An 18398-nucleotide genomic window follows, 5' to 3' on the forward strand; every position below is an offset into this window, starting at 1 on the left:
GTGTCATACTTGGCAGTCTTCACTTTATTCCAAGATGGCAGAGTAGAAGGACATATGCGCATCTTCTCCTGTGAGAACTCCAAAACTGCAACTCAGTGCTGAACAACCATCGATAGGAGAATGTTGGATCCCACCAAAATAAGATACCCAAGTCCAAGGGCAAAGGAGAAGCCCCAGCAAGACAGTATGAGAGGTGAAATCACGTTTACAATCAAAACCCCACACCCGTCAGAGATGCTTGGCTCAAACAAAACCTTGTGTGCACCAGGACCCAGAGATTCCACAGAGACTGAGCCAGACCTGCCTTTCAGTGTTCAAGTGTCTCCACGTCTTCAAGTGGGGACACGGAGCAGTGGTGGCTTGCCATGGGCACAGGGACTCTGGCTGCAGCAGACCTGGGAGGCCTGGCTTGTGGTGTAACTCCTCTTGGAGGAGGTTGCTGTTAGCCCATCAATAGAAAATTGGATTAAAGATTTACTGAGCCTGGACCCAACCATCAGAACAGGACCCAGATTCCTCCACAGATAGTCCGTCCCATCAGGGAGTTTCCATAAGCCTCTTTTCCTTATCCATTAGAGGGCAGACAGAATGAAAATCACAATCACAGAAAACTAACTAAATTGATCACATGGATCACAGCCTTGTCTAACTCAATGAAACTATGAGCCAAGCCATGTAGGACCATCCAAGGTGGACACGTCATGGTGGAGAGTTCTGACAAGACGTGGTCCCCTGAAGCAGGGAATGGCAAAAAGTATTCAGCATTCTTGCCCTGAGAACCCCTGAACAGTACGCAAAGGCAAAAAGATATGATACTGAAAGATGAACATGCCAGTTCGATAGATGCCCAATATGCTATGGGATAAGAGTGGAGAAATAGCTCCAGAAATAATGAAGAGATGTTGCTAAAGCAAAAATGATGCCCAGTTGTAGATGTAATTGGTGATGGAAGTAAAATATGATGCTGTAAAGAACAATATAGCATAGGAACCTGGTCCATGAATCAAGGTAAATTGGAAGTGGTCGAACAGGAGATGGAAAGAGTGAATATTGACATTTTCAGAATCAATGAACTAAAACGGACCGGGATGGACAAATTTAATTCAGATGACCATTATATCTACTAATGTGGGCACAAATCCTGTAGAAGAAATGGAATAGCCCTCATAGTCAACAGAAGAGTCCGAAATGCAGTACTTGGGTGCAATCTCAAAAATGACAGAATGATCTCTGTTTGCTTCCAAGGCAAACCATTCAATATCACACTAATCCAAGTCTATGCCCCAACCACTAATGCGGAAAGCTGAAGTTGAAGAATTCTATGAAGACCTATAAGAACTTCTAGAACTAACACCCCAAAAAGATGACCTTTCCATCATAGGGGACTGGAATGCAAAAGTGCCAAGTCAAGAGATACCTGGAATAACAGGCAAACTTGGCCTTGGAGTACAAAATGAAGCAGGGCAAAGGATAACAGAGTTTTGCCAAGAGAATGCATTGATCATAGTAAACACCGTCTTCCATCAACACAAGAGATGACTCTATAACTGTACATCACCAGATGGTCAATACTGAAATCAGATTGATTATATTGTTTGCAGCTGAAGATGGAGAAACTCTATACAGTCAGCAGAAACATGTCCAGGAGCTGACTCTGGCTCAGATCATGAACTCCTTATTGCAAAATTCAGACATAATTGAAGAAATTAGGGAAAACCACTAGATCATTCAGGTGTGGCCTAAATCAAATTCCTTACGATTATACAGTGGAAGTGAGAAATGGATTCAAGGGATTATATCTGATAGAGTGACTGAAGAAATATGGAAGGAGATTTGTGACATTGTATAGGAGGCAGTTATCAAGATCATCCCCAAGAAAAAGAAATGCAAAAAGGCAAAATGGTTGTCTGAGGCAGCTTTATAAATAGCTAAGAAAAGAAGAGAAGTGAAAGGAAAAGGAGAAGAGGAAAGATATACCCATTTGAATGCAGAGTTTCAAAGAATATCAAGAAGAGATAAGAAAGCCTTCCTCAGTGATTAATGCAAAGAATTAGAGGAAAACAACAGAATGGGAAAGAGTAGAGATCTCTTCAAGAAAATTAGAGACACCAAGCATCATGCAAAGATGGGCACAATAAAGGACAGAAACAGTATGGACCTAACAGAAGCAGAAGATATTAAGAAGAGGTGGCAAGAATACACAGAAGAACTATACAAAAAAGATTTTTATGACCTGGATAACCACAATGGTGTGATCACTCACCTAGAGCCAGACATCCTGGAATGTGAAGTCAAGTGGACCTTAGGAAGCATCACAATGATCAAAGCTAGTGGAGATAATGAAATTTCAGTTGAGCTATTTCAAATCCTAAAAGATGATGCTGGTAAAGTGCTGTACTCATGCCAGCAAATCTGGAACACTCAGCAGCGGCCACAGGACTGGAAAAGGTCAGTTTTCATTCCAATCCCAAAGAAAGGCAATGCCAAAGAATGTTCAAACTACTGCACAATTGCACTCATCTCACACAGTAGCAAAGTAATGCTCAAAATTATCCAAGCTAGGCTTCAGTAGTGCATGAACCAAGAAATTCTAGATGTTCAAGCTGAATTTAGAAAAGACAGAGGAACCAGAGATCAAATTGCCAACATTCATTGGATCATAGAAAAAGCAAGAGAGTTCCAGAAGAACATCTACTTCTGCTTTATTAACTATGCCAAAGCCTTTGACTGTGTGGATCACAACAAACTGTGGAAAATTCTTAAAGTGATGGGAATACCAGACCACCTTATCTGCCTCCCGAGAAATCTGTATGCAGGTCAAGAAGCTAACAGTTAGAAGCAGACATGAAACAACAGACTGTTTCAAAATTGGGAAAGATGTACGACAAGGCTATATATTGTCACCCTGCTTATTTAATTTATATGCAGAGTACATCAAGCGAAATGCCGCACTGGATGAAGCACAAGCTGGAGTAAAGATTGCCAGGAGAAATATCAATAACCTCAGATGTGTAGATGACACCACCCTTAGGGCAGACAGTGAAGAGGAACTAAAGAGCCTCTTGATAAAAGTGAAAGAGGAGAGTGAAAAAGTTGGCTTAAAACTCAACATTCAAAAACTAAGATCAGGGCATCCAGTCCCATCTCTTCATAGCAAACCGATGGGGAAACAGTGGAAACAGTGACAGACTTAATTTTGGGGGGCTTCCAAAATCACTGCAGATGGTGACTGCAGCCATGAAATTAAAACACACTTGTTCCTTGGAAGAAAAGATATGACCAACCTAGACAACATATTAAAAAGCAGAGACATTACTTTGCCGACAGAGTATAATAGTCAAAGCTATGGATTTTCCAGTAGTTATGGATGTGAGAGTTGGATCATAAAAAAGCTGAGTGCTGAAGAATTGATGCTTTTGAACTATGGAGAAGACACTTGAGAGTCCCTTGGATTGCAAGGAGATCCAACCAGTCTATTCTAAAGGAAATCAGTCCTGAACATTCATTGAAAGGACTGATGCTGAAGCTGAAGATGCAATACTTTGGCCACCTAATGCACAGAGCTGACTCATTGGAGAAGACCCTGGTGCTGGGCAAGATTGAAGGCATGAGCAGAAGGGGATGACAGATTGCATCATCAACTCAATGGACATGAGTTTGAGCAAACTCCAGGACCTGGTACAGACAAGGAATTCTGGTGTGGTGCAGTCCATGGGGTCACTAAGCGTCAGACACGATAGAGAGACTGAACAACAACAAATATTGAGGGAAGGGGGTTGTATCTTCCCCTGTTCACTTAACTTAATCCCCACTTGGCTGAAGCTATGAGATTATGATGTGACATGAAGCAAAACCCTCTATACTTCATTAACTAAGAACTGACTTTAAACTTTGGAATGAATCCCTGAATTATTGAAGGCATTGTAATACTCCTCAAGCAGCAAGAGTAGGACATGTTTATTCCATTATGGTGGTGTGTGTCACAGATGGTCCTCACTGAGTAGCCCCGTCATCTGCAGGGGTGAGTAATCAGGAACCCAGTGCCTCCTGCTCTTCATTGTAATCTCACTCATCATGCACATTTTACATACATCTGTATTCAAATGCTGAAGGGCATTTTCTTCATTTCCCAAAGAGCTTTCAATGAAGACCACAGGGAGAACCATAAATGAACAGACAGATGCATCATGTTAAGAAGGGTGTCAACTCATTCCTTTAATCAGTACACAGTCAATATCCTCCATCATGAATAACTAATAAGTTTCTCAACCCCCTTCCTCAGATGTCATTGCAAAAATCTATCTGAGGAATGTCATCTGCACTTAATGAAGGGACAAGCATCGTAATTAAGTTTTAAGCTATTTCTTCAGCATGAAGTTGCCACGAAGTGTGAAAGGACTATAATTCACATCTTTAAGACCCTGAATTTATTAGCATCTATTTTTTATTCAAGGTTAGGGGTATGTGCTTGGATTGTCAAAGGACTTCAAATTTGTCTGCTTTGTTATTCCAGAGTGAATGCGCCTGAGCTCAGATGCCAGGCAAGGAAAATTATCATTAATGAGTCAGGTTGTGTTTTTGAAAAAAATCCAAAGACCTGGAAACTCATCTTCCTTTGTGAATAGAAAGCAACCATGAAATAGAGAACTGGGTGAAAGGGGAATTTATTCCTCTATGAATTATGATAACTATGGTTGAGAAAATGAATAGGGATTGCAGGCTGGAGGCTTCACGCTAAAGCAAAGTCCTACTGGAGTGTGACTGTAGCAGAACCTTGGGCAAAACAGAAATCTAAAATTTTGAAACTGCAAAAGAAAAAAGAATAGACTATTCTCCTTTGGAAATGACTTGGGATGAATAGAAGAAAGAAAGGCATGGGATAAATAAGCATATGGCCAAAACGAGAGACTCCAGGAGACTTTGATGGCTCTCCTTTACAAACAAATGTAAAAGAGGTAGTTACTCATCATTCTGCTGGCTGAGCACATACTTTTGGAGGGAATGAATTTGTGATGATTCACCTAACCTAAACCCCTTTGTGGGCAATGGCAAATGTGGAAGATATCTGAGCCAGTGCATCCAAAAATAAAGATGAGTAGGGGCTATGTGCGTTTGTAACAGGAAGACCAGTAGAAGCCTGGGGTGTGCTAGACTTTGCCAGAGTGTGTGAAGTTTAAACTGAGAGTTAGCAAATGAATAGGATGATTCATAAAGAGCAGAGAAGAATGTTTCAAGAAAAGAGACTAGCATGTACAGCTTCTAAGACACTGTCGAGGAAACCAAGAAAAGGAAGAATGGTTGTAGCCTGCAAATTGAGGAGGCTTCTGATTCAACAGCCAACTCAACACATATGTCTATCTCTGCTTGTTCCGGAAATGCTAACACAACTGCAGTAAATGGACCAAAAAAGGCACAAATCCACAAAGATAAAGAAAAACACTGAATAGGAGCAGAATATACCACTCCAAAATACATCCCTTTGGCATAAGGCTTATTTTAGGCTGATGATTTTTAAGAAACAGCAGATGAGGGAGAAGCTCTGAAAACCAAGCAGATGTTACTTTTCTGTAAAGAGACATTTACATTTATAACTAAAATCTCCATTTGAAAGGGGTCTCCCTCTCTGTACCAGGTAAAGAAGGCTGAATTTCTAGAAACTCTTATCAATGCAGAAGGCAATGACAAATCTGCATAAAACCCTACCTTTGTTTACTGTGCTTTTCCTGATAATATTCCATAACTGGCCTCCCGTGCACTCCTCATCCAAACCTTTTGTTTTTAGCTAGAGATGATATTTAAGGTGTTGGCTTGGGCCATTTCAGGGAGTTACTCAGTTTTTCTGGCTACCTCCCATGTATACAGGAAGTACACATGTCATTAAACTTTTTTTTTTTCCCCATATCAATCTTTCATTACCAGGGTGTCTGAGCCAAGAACTTATAGAGGGAAAATTACTTTTCCCTTCCCACAATTTTGGCAACCCAGGTGGAACTTTCTGAGATATCATGCTTGTTCTAGAGCCTGCAGATGAGATCCTGGAAAACTGGCAGAAGTAGGAGAAAACTAAGAATGTTTACCAAAGTCAGCTCTCCTGAATTTTGCTTTGTAGTGTTCTTTAGGTCAAGAGAGGAAAGTAAAAATGCCTTGCCTCTTCCTTTTCCAGTGTAGATTAGAAGGAGAAACTATTTGTGTGAATAAGTTCCTTGGGTATAGCAAGTTTGGTAAAGATTTACTATAGGAACTCCTGTTTTCCACTGGTTCTCTTCCTCCCATATGGTCATCTTTTCTTCTTGTCTCTGTCTTTTGTTTTACTTGTCATAAGGAGAAGCATAGGTACAAGATTTTCCTTTCATCCTGTTCTATGTCTTGAGAGCCTGGCTTTGTGAGGAGTGAGAATATTCCACTGGTCTCCACCAGCCAGAGGATGCATGTCCAGGCATGCTTCTGGACAACAGCTGAATAGACTGTGAATCCAAGAAGCAATATTCTCTGGTTCAGTTGTGTTACTGAAACCAAATAGGACCCTGTGGGCACACCACTCCCTCCAACACTCATGTAGCAGTGGGGCAAGGTCCTGGCTCCTCCTGAAGGAACACACCTAAACATATCTTTGAGTTCTTCTGCAGGAAGTAAGGCCCTCAACCCAAGTGGAGCTGAGCACAGAGCACTGCTCTGTTACCTCACCACCAATCAATCAGAAGAAAGTCACACACCCTGCCTCTCTCATCCCAAATTTTGCCTATAAAAACCTCTTCCCGAAACATTAAGGAATTCAGGGTTTTTGAGCATGAGTCACCGATTCTCCTTGCTTGGCCCTGCAATAAATCTTTCTCTGCTGCAAACTCTGATGTTTTGATTTGTCTGGCCTTACTGTGTGGCAGGCACACAAACTTGTGTTTGATAACACCAGTTCTGGGGGGAAGGGTTGTCATAAGGGGTCCTCGTCCATAAGGGGCCTTTGCTATCTCAATTTTTATTGCTTTGTTAGTACAGACAAGTCCTATTCCAGTGCCACACGTCTGTTATCACGGATTAGCAGGCTTGTGACTTGAGGCTGCTCACATATTTATGGGAACCAGAGATGCTGTTTTCACTACACCATTCTTATTTCCCTGGGGCAGTGAAGGTCTTTGCAGAGGGATAAACAAATACAACAAAGGATTGAAAGGAGGGGCAAGTGTAATTCAAGGTGAGAGGCTAAAGCCTTCATGTGGGGCCAGATCAACCACTTTAAGGTAGTGGGTGAATGTTTTTGCTTATCTTCAAGTCAGTGGGAGCCACTGAAGAACAGCAGACAAAGGAGTGACCTTTAGCACAACTAGGCACATAATTCAAGGCCAGGAAGTCAGGCAAATTTATTTAGTTCTTTCTAAGATGGTCTTAGTTTTATTTATGTTATGTTGGTTCTTGAACAACACAAGTTTGAACTGTATGGGTTCACTTATCTGTGGATATTTTTCATTAGTAAATACCATAGAACCATACAGTCTGTGGTTGGTTGAATAAGCAGATATGGAGAGCCAACTGTAAGTTATCTGCAGGTTAACCCCTGCATTGTTCAATGGTCAACTGCATATTCTATCAAACCATGGAAAATTCTAGATTAAGAAAACATACGACATCCACTGACTGGTGTTTTTTGTTTTTTTAATTTACTTCTTAGATCTCAACTTATTTCAGGTAAAAATTATTTGTCAGTTTGTTCCTCTAAACTCTCATTACTCTTTGTTTTGAAAAGGTTATAATTGGAGTAAAACAAGACTGGCTTCAAGCCAGGATCATGAAGGGTGTAATTAAACAAGATTTTCTGTCTTTCCACCCAGCAGGGCAATACTACTGGGGGGAAGGAAAGAGAGATTCAGAAGTAATTGTGTGTTTTTTAAGAATAATAGAAGAATCTACTGGCACACACTTTACATAATAAATGGCAGCTCCTGACATTTTAATCAAAATAGAAACAATCATAAAGTCAGGATGCTCTGTGTTGAGGCAGAAGGGAGCCTCAACTCAGGAATTTTGGCAAATATATACACATGCCCAATCTGCTCTAAAAGGCAGAGAGCTTAGCACTTACTTCATGATGTCCTGCCTGCCCTGATGACATGGATAAAAGTGCAAATTTATATACCCCCCCCAGTTATGGTCTTATCTTTTGAACACTTTTTTTTCATATTTTCATATTTTATAGTCTTAAGTTAAAAAGTTAAAGGATAGAATTTGAATTTTTAAAGAAAGCCACTTGTCTTAGATAATGATAATATGTCACACTGCCTCTCAAATTCAGACAAAAATGGGCTGGCCATTATAGGATGATCAGATGCCTCACTGCACAAGACTGATGACTCTAGCTTTCGTAGACAGTCCAGTAATGATTTTGAGAGAAAGTCTTGTGACATGTTTCGGTTATTAAAGCTTTCCCCTCATATCTTATGGACTTAAAAGTATTAAAAATCCAGGACCAGTCTTGGCAAGCACGTTGAGAGCATCAGATCTAGATCATAATTCTAATCAACGCTCACTCAAAACTTGCAGATAAAGATGCTTTTGCTCATATCTAGTGGTCCCTACAAGACACAGAGGAAGACTTATAGCCTGGGAAGTTTGGTAAAGTCATGTAGCTACTTTGTGACTGGCATGATACCCTGTATTGCAAGCTGAAAGTGAAAATGTTAGTCACTCAGTCATAACCAACTCTGTGACCCCATGGACTGTAGCCTGCCAGGCTCCTCTGTCCATGGGATTCTCCAGGCAAGAATACTGGAGTGGGTTGCCATTCCCTTCTCCAAGGGATCTATCTTCCAGACCCAGGGATCGAACCTAGGTCTTCCACATTGCAGGCAGATTCTTTACCAGTTGAGCTACCCAGAAAGCAAGTATTGCAAGCTGGCCAACATAAAAAACCATGCTCATCCATGAAAACAAAAGGCATTTCTTTATTGTTCTTACCTGACTTAATTTTTCTCTCAATCTTATCCTTTTGGATTGTTGAGGAAAAAATTACTCTATTCTGGCATCCTCTCTGTAATTGAGAAGTTTCAACTTTCTCATTAGGATAAATAATCAGTCTAAATTTTGTTCTCCCTCCTTCATATACCATTATGGATATGGCAGAAGTGGGCTTATGTGAGCATGTGGTGACAGGAACAGAGCAAGTTGAGATTCTAGGAGATGTTGCTTTGATCTGCAACAGGCTAGAACTTCATGCCCGAGTCCTCACTGGATAAACTCTCTCCGGGCTCCCATAGGACCCACTGAGCCAGGACTGAATGGTACTGGTAGACCCTGAGATCTGGGCAGGTATCCCACTGTGCCAAACTGGAATGTCTTCTTTGGTGCTCTCAGCCCCACTGCAGTGCTGCTCCCCAGGACCAGCCAGCTCACATCATCAGTTAGCCAAGTGCATTCCTTGACACAACACTACATAAACACTTCTACAAACTGCCTTTCCCCCACCTACCACCCCTGGAACTAAATGAGATTCCAGATTGCTGACCTAGGTCCCCTTTTCATCTCTTTCCAGTGGGTTATGGGATCACCTTACAAGCTGGTTTCCTCCTGGAACCCCAAATGAAAATGCACAATGACCCTCTGGTTTTGACTTTCCATGCTGCTACTGCTAAGTCACTTCAGTCATGTCCAACTCTGTGTGACCCCATAGACGGCAGCCTACCAGGCTCCCCCGTCCCTGATATTCTCCAGGCAAGAACACTGGAGTGGGTTGTCATTTCCTTCTCCAATGCATGAAAGTGAAAATTGAAAGTGAAGTTGCTCAGTTGTGTTCGACCCTCAGCGACCCCATGGACTGCAGCCCACCAGGCTCCTCCATCCATGGGATTTTCCAGGCTAGAGTACTGGAGTGGGGTGCCATTGCCTTGACTTTCCATAAACCCTACTTGGTTTCTTCCCTCCTTGACTCACGAAAGAAAGGTCATCAGGACACATATTCCACTACCTGCTTTTTGTACATTTCCTATCTTCTTCCCACAATTCACCAAAGACCAGAAGAAATGAACTTTCCTCTTCTTCTTCCTGTCTGAATGGGACTCATCTATGTCTGAGCCTCAGTTTACCCTGTGATGTCATCTGCCATCTATCATTCTCTGGCCTCTAATGATAGAATCATAATGTAGCGAGCAGATGAACACAGACTCATGGGTTTAATATCTTTAAGATGGACTATTTATCACAGAAATGAAACTGTTGATAAACAAGGCAAAAGGAAAGGTGAAGATACCTTAAATATCTCCTATCCTTTACCTCTTGTTTTTCTCCTTACATATTCTAGGAGAAACATGGTGAAAAGGGTAACTGGAGAAAGAGTGGGCATAAAGAGGAAAAGGGAAATATATATAGAAGAATTAAAACTCTAGTACTGATACTAATAGGAATAAACTAGAATAATGATTGGATGTTGGAATATAGGAGGAAGAGAAAGCGAGGAAGAAAAGGGACATATATATATACTGACTCGTCTTGAAGATGCGCAAGCTGTATTAGTTTTATGATTTTAAACCAGACAGTATTAAAGTCAAGTGGACCTCATTAAGCCCTGGCCTGTGGCTCTCAGATCTTATTTTTCTTGGCATGCACTATGAAATGTGTGAAGAGAAGAGTTGTAAGGTAGTCACAAGCATTTTTGGCAAAATGGAGAAAATACAATGACATGTTAATATAGTTAATTAAGATTGTCCTGTATTTAATTATGAGACCGTCTTTTATTCTGTCTTCTTACATCCTTTTCTTATATAAAATGCAGTTGATAGTAGATGGAAATACTCAATAGTTTTTTGCTTTTGTCTTCGAGAAATAATAGCTGGTCACCATGACTTGATGGAAACTTTTTATGGGTTGAAGAAATATTAAACTCTGGAAACTTCCATCTGAGTTCTTGCACCCCTATGAGAGAGAGCTTCTTGAGGGTTCTTCAAATAGCTAACATGTATCAAAATAGTATTCACTGAACTTTTCCTCCATTGGAGGAACTGGGGCTAGGAGAACTCAAGACACTTGTCTAAGTTCACAAAGCAGACAAACATAGGGGCCAAATTCAAAGCACAAGCTCTTCAGGGGAAAGGATAGGGAAAGGGATGGATATATACACATTGCTATATTTAAAATGGATAACCAACAAGGACCTATTGTATAGCACAGAGATCTCTGCTCAGTGTTATGTGGCAGCCTGGATGGGAGGGGATTTTGGGGGAGAACGGATACATGTATATGTATGGCTGAGTTCCTTTGCTGTCCACCAGAAACTATCACAACACTGCTAATTGGCTATCCTCCAAAACAAAATAAAAAGTTGAAAAAAGAAAAAGCACAGGGTCTTGACCAACAGGGACACTATTTCATCCTTATTCTATATTGTACGGCCCTGGAATAAGTAACTATGCTATTATCTGGCCTATTATATTTTTTTTCATTTCTCTTTTGATTCACTTCAATATTTGTGCTATATGATCGAATAATTCTAAATCTAATACATGCAAAACAGAACTATAAAAATTAGTCTAAGTATATGAAGTTAGGGGGTAGAAGAGAGGGAATAAGAAATAAAGAAAATTACAGAACATGTATGCAAAATGTTTAAAAGGAAAAAATATAAAAATTTCCTCCATAATGGTATTCCCTCATTGACCATGCACCATAGCTGAAAGCTCAATACACAGCTTCTTACCTCTTTGTTCCGCTCCCCACTCCCTCCAGCTCTTTCTTTGCATTTCTGTCTTTATCTCAGTGTGTGTGTTTCTTTCCCTTTACCTGTGTGTGTATATATTTTTTTAAATCAGACTGTTGACCAATTATTTTTGGTATTGTGAATTTTGAAGAGGACAAAGAAGGGAAGAGGATTGCCAAGCCTCTAATTAAATGAACCCTAACGCTCTGACAGACTGTTCTTGTCACTTAAATTTATAAACCACTGAGAGCCAATAAATACTTAGCTGGCTATAGACATTTAAAAATACAACTAAAGAAAAATCAGTTCATTTTTGTCAACTTGTGGAAGCTTTGCTAATCCTTGTTTCCCAATGAGACACACAAACTTTAAATTCACACATTTCCAAAGGAGTCAGATTTAGTACTTACCTGGTTAAAAAAAAAAAAAAGTGGCTTCCCTTATGGCTCAGCTGGTAAAGAATCCACCTGCAATGCGGAAGACCTGGGTTTGATCCCTGGGTTGGGAAGATCCCCTGGAGAAGGGAAAGGCTACCCACTCCAGTATCCTGGCCAGGAGAATTCCATGAACTGTATGGTCCATGGGGTCTCAAAGAGTCGGACATGACTGAGGGACTTTCAGTTTCACTTTGGTTAAGTGCATTATTTGGAGCCATAGATGTATTTTATAATTTTTCAGTTTATCATTAAAATTCTGGTAATATCATGGAAAAAAATTAACAGTAACAAAACACCACCATACTTGGGACTGTAGAATGGGTTTGCTGTCACTGAAACTTTCATTTCTGAATTCAATTAAATACTGTTGAAGCTTGTAAAATTTTCAGTCTTTTGTGACCATATATGAAACTGCATTCATGCAATTTTTTAAAGAACATAGTATTATAAGGAAATTACAGTCCCTTATGTTTGTAAATAACACAGTAACATTCTTGGGAGCTAGAGAAATAGGTTGGGATACTTTCCCCTATATTAAAAGGCTGTAGAGAACCACACTTTTTGATTTTTGAGATGTATTTCTGCTTTTTTTTTTTTATTCTGGGAACTAAAATGTTATTTCCTTTGTGAAGCTTATTTAACTCATTTAGGTAGGTTTTGTCATTCTCTGTGTTTCCTCTGATTTAGTTCATATACCTACCCTAGATCTTATTACCTAGTAATTTGAAGTTCCTTTCCATTTTATTCCTTAACTATAAATTATTTGAGTATGCATTTAGCTCTACATTCAGAGTATTTAGCACATGCCTTGACTCTTAATAAAGTGTTAAAAAAAACATTTGGTATGAACAAACTAAAAAGACAACCCACAGAATGGGAGAAAATATTTGCAAGCAAAGTGACCGACAAGGGATTCATGTCCAAAATATACAGCGCACATATAGTTCTATATAAAAAAGAAATCCCCATCAGAAAATGGGCAGACTTCTCTGGTGGGACAGTGGATAGGTATCTGCCTGCCAATGCAGGGGACTCAGATTTGATCCCTGGTCTGGGAAGATTCCACACGCCGCGGAGCAACTGAGTCTGGTGCCACAGCTACTAAGCCCACACTACGAGCCCACAGGTCACAGCCACTAAAGCCTGTGTGCCTAGAGCCTGTGCTCCCCAGAAGAAAAGTCCCACAGTAAGTATGGAAAGAAAAGCAGTGAAAAACTCTAGCAGGGAGGAAGCTCCCATTCCTGTAGCTGAGAGTTGAGAGCTTATCGGAAGAAATGTCAGAGGCCTAAAATCTGCCTCTTATTTACAAACAAGCAAACAAACAAACAATAGACCAAACAAAATAAAACAAAAACTCTCCAACAGCCAAGAAAGGGGTCTGAGGAAACAAACATTATCCCAACAGAAAAGGTATCTAAAATAGTTCGATTTTTTTTTTTTTTTCCATGTTTGATTGGCTGGGGAGCTGGGAAACACTGGATGGATATTTCAGTTTTACTTGTTTATCTGAGAAGTCAATCTAAGTATAAATAAAACTGTGAGCTTTTAATTCAGTTTGTTTCCCATTAACAAGACCAAGAAAATCTGGGCATAGAATGTTATTTTTAAAGAAGAGAACAAAAATTCTTATTAGAAACATTCCAATTGAACTGCAGTGGGAGTTCTAAAGACGCACTAACTCACATCCCCACAAACAAATTTTCTGTTAAAATCCTTTGTGTGTATTTCTCAATCTATAAGACATTCAGGTGACTGCATCCTTTTAAACAAATCTTATATAAAATAAGATTATATGCATACAATGTTAATTTCATGATCATGATCTTCTTACTGCTTCTAATTGCAAAATTCAGACTCAAATTGAAGAAAGTAGAGAAAACCTCTGGGCCATTCATGTATGATGTAAATCAAATCCCTTGTGATTATACAGTGGAAATGACAAATAGATTCAAGAGATTAGATCTGATAGACAGAGCGCCTGAAAACTATGGACAGAGATTTGTAACACTGTACAGGAGGTGGTGATCAAAAGCATCCCCAAGAAAAAGAAATGCAAGAAGGAAAAATAGTTTTCTGAAGAGGCCTTACGAACAGATGAGAAAAGAAGAGATGCTAAAGGCAAAGGAGAAACGGAAAGATATACATAAGTGAATATAGAGTTTCAAAAATAGCAAGAAGAGACAAAGAGCCTTCTTAACTGAACAATGCAAAGAAATGGAGGAAAACAATAGAATGGGAAAGTCTAGAGATCTCTTAAAGAAAATTGGAGATACCAAGGGAACATTTCATGCAAAGATGAGTACAGTAAAGGACAGAAGTGGCAAGGACCTAACAGAAGAAGAAGAGATTTAAGAAGAAGTGTCAAGAATAATACACAGAACTGTTCAAAAAAGTCCTAATGATCAGGATGACCATGATGGTGTGATCACTCACCTAGAGCCAGACATCCTCGAGTGTGAAGTCAAGGGGCCTTAGGAAGCAGTACTACAAACATAGCTAGTGGAGTTGATGGGATTCTAGCTATTTCAAATAGTAAAAGATGATGCTGTGAAAGTGCTGCACTCAATATGCCAGCAAATTTGGAAAACTCAGCAGTGGCCACAAGGCTGGAAAAAGTCAGTTTTCATTCCAATCCCAAAGAAAGGCAATGACAAAGAATGTTCAAACTACCACACAATTGCACTCATTTCACATGTTAGCAAGATAATGCTCAAAATAGTTCAAGCTAGGCTTCATCAGTATGTGAACCGAGAACTTCCAGATGTACAAGTCAGATTTAGAAAAGGCATAGGAACTAGAGATCAAACTGCCAATGTCTGTAGGCTCATTGAAAAAGCAAGAGAATTTCAGAAAAAAACATCTACTTCTGCTTCTGTGACTATGCTAAAACCTTTGATTGTGTGGATCACAAGAAACTGTGGAAAATTCTTAAAGAGAAGGGAATACTAGACCAGATTACCTGGCTCCTGAGAAACCTGTATGCAGGTTAAGAACCAACAGTTAGAACTGGACATGGAACAACGAACTGGTTCAAAATTGGGAAAGGAGTACATTAAGGCTGTATGCTGTCACTCTGTTTATTTAATTTCTATGCAGAGTACATCGTGCAAAATGCCAGACTTGATGAATCACAAGCTGGAATCAAGATTGCCAGGAGAAATATCAATAACCTCAGATATGCAGATGACACCACCCTTATGGCAGAAAGTGAAGAGGAACTAAAGAGCCTCTTGATGAAGGTGATAGAGGAAGTAAAAAAGCTGGTTTAAAACTCAATATCATAAAACTAAGATCATGGCATCTGATCCAATACTTTGCGGCAAATAGATGGAGGGAAAAAATACAAACAGTGGCAGATTTAATTTTCTTCGGCTCCAAAATCACTGTGCATGATGACTGCAACCATGAAATGAAAAGACACTTGCTCACTGGAAAAAAAGCTATGACAAATGTAGATAGTATATTAAAAAGCAGAAACATCACTTTGCCCACAAAGTCCCTTTAGTCAAAGCTATGGTTTTTCTAGTAGTCATGTTCATATGTGAGAGTTGGTCCATAAAGAAAGCTGAGCACTGAAGAACTGATGCTTTCGAACTGTGGTGCAGAAGACTCTTGAGAGTCCTTTGAACTGCAAGGAGATAAAACCAGTCAATCCTAAAGGACACCAACTGACCCAACTCTAAATATTCATTGGAACGACTGATGCTGAAGCTCCAATACTTTGGCCACTCATTGGAAAAGACCCTGAGACTGGGAAAGATTGAGGGCAGGAGGAGAAGGGGGCGACAGAGGATGAGATGGTTGGATGGCATCACCTACTCAATGGACATGAGTTTGAGCAAACTCCGGGATATAGTGAAGGACCGGGAAGCCTGGTGTGCTGCAGTCCATGAGGTCACAAAGAGTCAGGCATGATTTAGTAACTGAACAAGGTAACAATATTAATTTCATAGTTGTGATAAATTTATCATGAGTATGTTAGATGTTATCATTAGAGGACTATCAGGTGAAGGGTGCATGTGAATTGAATCATTTCCATGAATTTTGCAACTCTTCTTTAAATTTAAAGCTATTTATTAAAAAATGAAAAATAATGTAAAGAGATTAGACATTTGAAGCAAGAAGTAACCTAGCTTTTTAGGGACAGCAGAATTCTAAAATTAGCTCAAGGCCACACTGCAGGCTCACAGTAGGTACCTGACTCTCAGCTCAGGGATCTTTCCCCTTTATCCAGCTGCCACTGAGGAGTGACTGTTTCTGTTTCACCTGAACAGTTCACAGTGTGACCTGCTGATACAAGTCCAGGGAATTCCCTTAGATCACTCTACTTTTCTATAACCAGAAAACACACCAGTGTTAGGTCAGTAAAACTGACCCAACTTTAAAGCCAGAGGTCAGAAGACTTAGTTAGCCAGTTCATTACCTATTTACTCAACATCCAAAGTCAATACCAGTCAATAACTGGGAGTAAAAATGCAGCACCATTAGATGGAAAATGTGAAACATTCACAGACACACTGGTCTGGGTTAATCTATCTGATTATTCTTTCAATTGGTCAGAGGTTCTGCCACAAAGTGTCATTAAAAAAATAAATAAATAAAAAACTTCCAGAAGGACAGAGGGGCCAAGTGATCACATTCTAGCCTCCTGATTCAGTTCAAGCTATTTCGCATCAACACAACCTAAATAGAGGCAAAAAAAAAAGACCAGTTTTAGGGATACATAGTAAAGAAGTCTTTTTATGCTTCCTGTAACAAAATGTTATTTCTAGCCACTATAGAATATGCTTATCATTTTAGAATAAATGATGAAAAGCAACAATGTCCTGAAAATTTTTATTTCATTGCACTAAACTTATGTTTACTTGTAAATTTTAGAAGTTTAATTTTTTTAAGTCAAATGTCAAGGTTTCCAGAGGTTGTGTGCAGAGGACAGGAAGTGCATCCACATCTTCGTAGGAGCAAACACTCTGTCCTCAGTTCTTCAGGATATGGATCTCTACAGTGGGCTGATGCTCAGATATAGTTGTCTTTTAGTTGTTTGGTATGATTGTGTTTGTTTTTAACTACAGAAGGTTTATTTTTCTGTTTAAAGCAAAATTAGCCTAAATCCCTATTTCCTAAGTCTTCCAGTAATAGTTTGTTGCATAGAAAAAGTCTGTATGATATTTAGAGTTCAGCTTCTTTTAGACAGCACTTATCTTTGGGCTGATCACTGCAAATTAGTCACTAGTTGTGTAAAAAACAAACAGACAAAAATTCCAACCCCCTCCTCAAATAAAACTCCCCTCTCCTAAAGAGGACTGTGAAGAAAAGGGAACTGGGCCACCCATTAGTTTGGTTGAAAGAGTTCTTACATTATAGCCAAAAGGATTCTGTGCATTTTCAGAGAATAAGCTCCCTTAGAGTTCTAAAATGCAGGGTTTGGGGGGTGCATTTGCTCAAAAGATTCTAGCTTTAGCACATTAACATGAAACACAGGATCTCATCAACACAGAGTCAGGCAACTTCTGGCCTCTAGAAGCCCTGCTGAAAAGTTATTCCAGTAAAACGTAAAATGTTGCAGTGTGGTGTGTAATTTAAAAAATACAGCCCATAGTACATGAGATTTTGTTAAGAAAAGGTTCTCACTTCCCACCAATTATCCTCTTCCATTGGCCTGATTTATTTCCCTATATTCATAAAGACTCACAGGCTTGGCAAGAATGCTATGGTTTTGTAATGAGGTGATATATTCTCCACTTACTGAGGATGTATTTCTGTTTCAGGAAACACCTGCTCCAATGCGGCTGCTGCTGTTTTAGCAAAATAGAGATCGTGGGATTGGTTGTCAAAGAGAAGATGTGACTTGTGCAACACAGTATATTTGCTTATAGTTGATGTCTTTATGAGAGAGTTATTCAGGGCTCTTTATGGTGATTTATGACTGGTCTTAATTAAAAGAAATATGAGAAATGAAGAAAGCTGATATTCACTGAATTCTTCATGGCTATAAGTCCATGGGGCTGGAGAAGACTTTTGAGAGTCCCTTTGACAGCAAAGAGATCAAACTAGTCAATCCTAAAGAAAATCTACCCTCAATACTCATTGGAAGGACTGTTGCTGAAGCGGAAGCTCCAATACTTCGGCCACCTGATGCGAAGAGCTGACTCATTGGAAAAGACCCTGATAATGGAAAAGGTTGAAGGTAAAAGGAGAAAGGGGCAGCAGAGGATTATATGGTGAGATAGCATCACTGACTCAATGGACATGAATCTTGGCAAACTGTGGGAGTTAGAGGAGGA

General features: G+C 39.7%; 1 protein-coding gene across 9 annotated transcripts in view; it reads right to left on the minus strand.

Moving 5' to 3' along the window:
* The window catches only part of SGCD (sarcoglycan delta), a 1096788-nt gene that overhangs the window by 90455 nt on the left and 987935 nt on the right, over nucleotides 1-18398 (minus strand). The window lies entirely within an intron of this gene.

This window comes from Bubalus bubalis, chromosome 9 (assembly GCF_019923935.1).
Source record: "Bubalus bubalis isolate 160015118507 breed Murrah chromosome 9, NDDB_SH_1, whole genome shotgun sequence".
In the NCBI taxonomy this organism is placed as follows: Eukaryota; Metazoa; Chordata; class Mammalia; order Artiodactyla; family Bovidae; genus Bubalus; species Bubalus bubalis.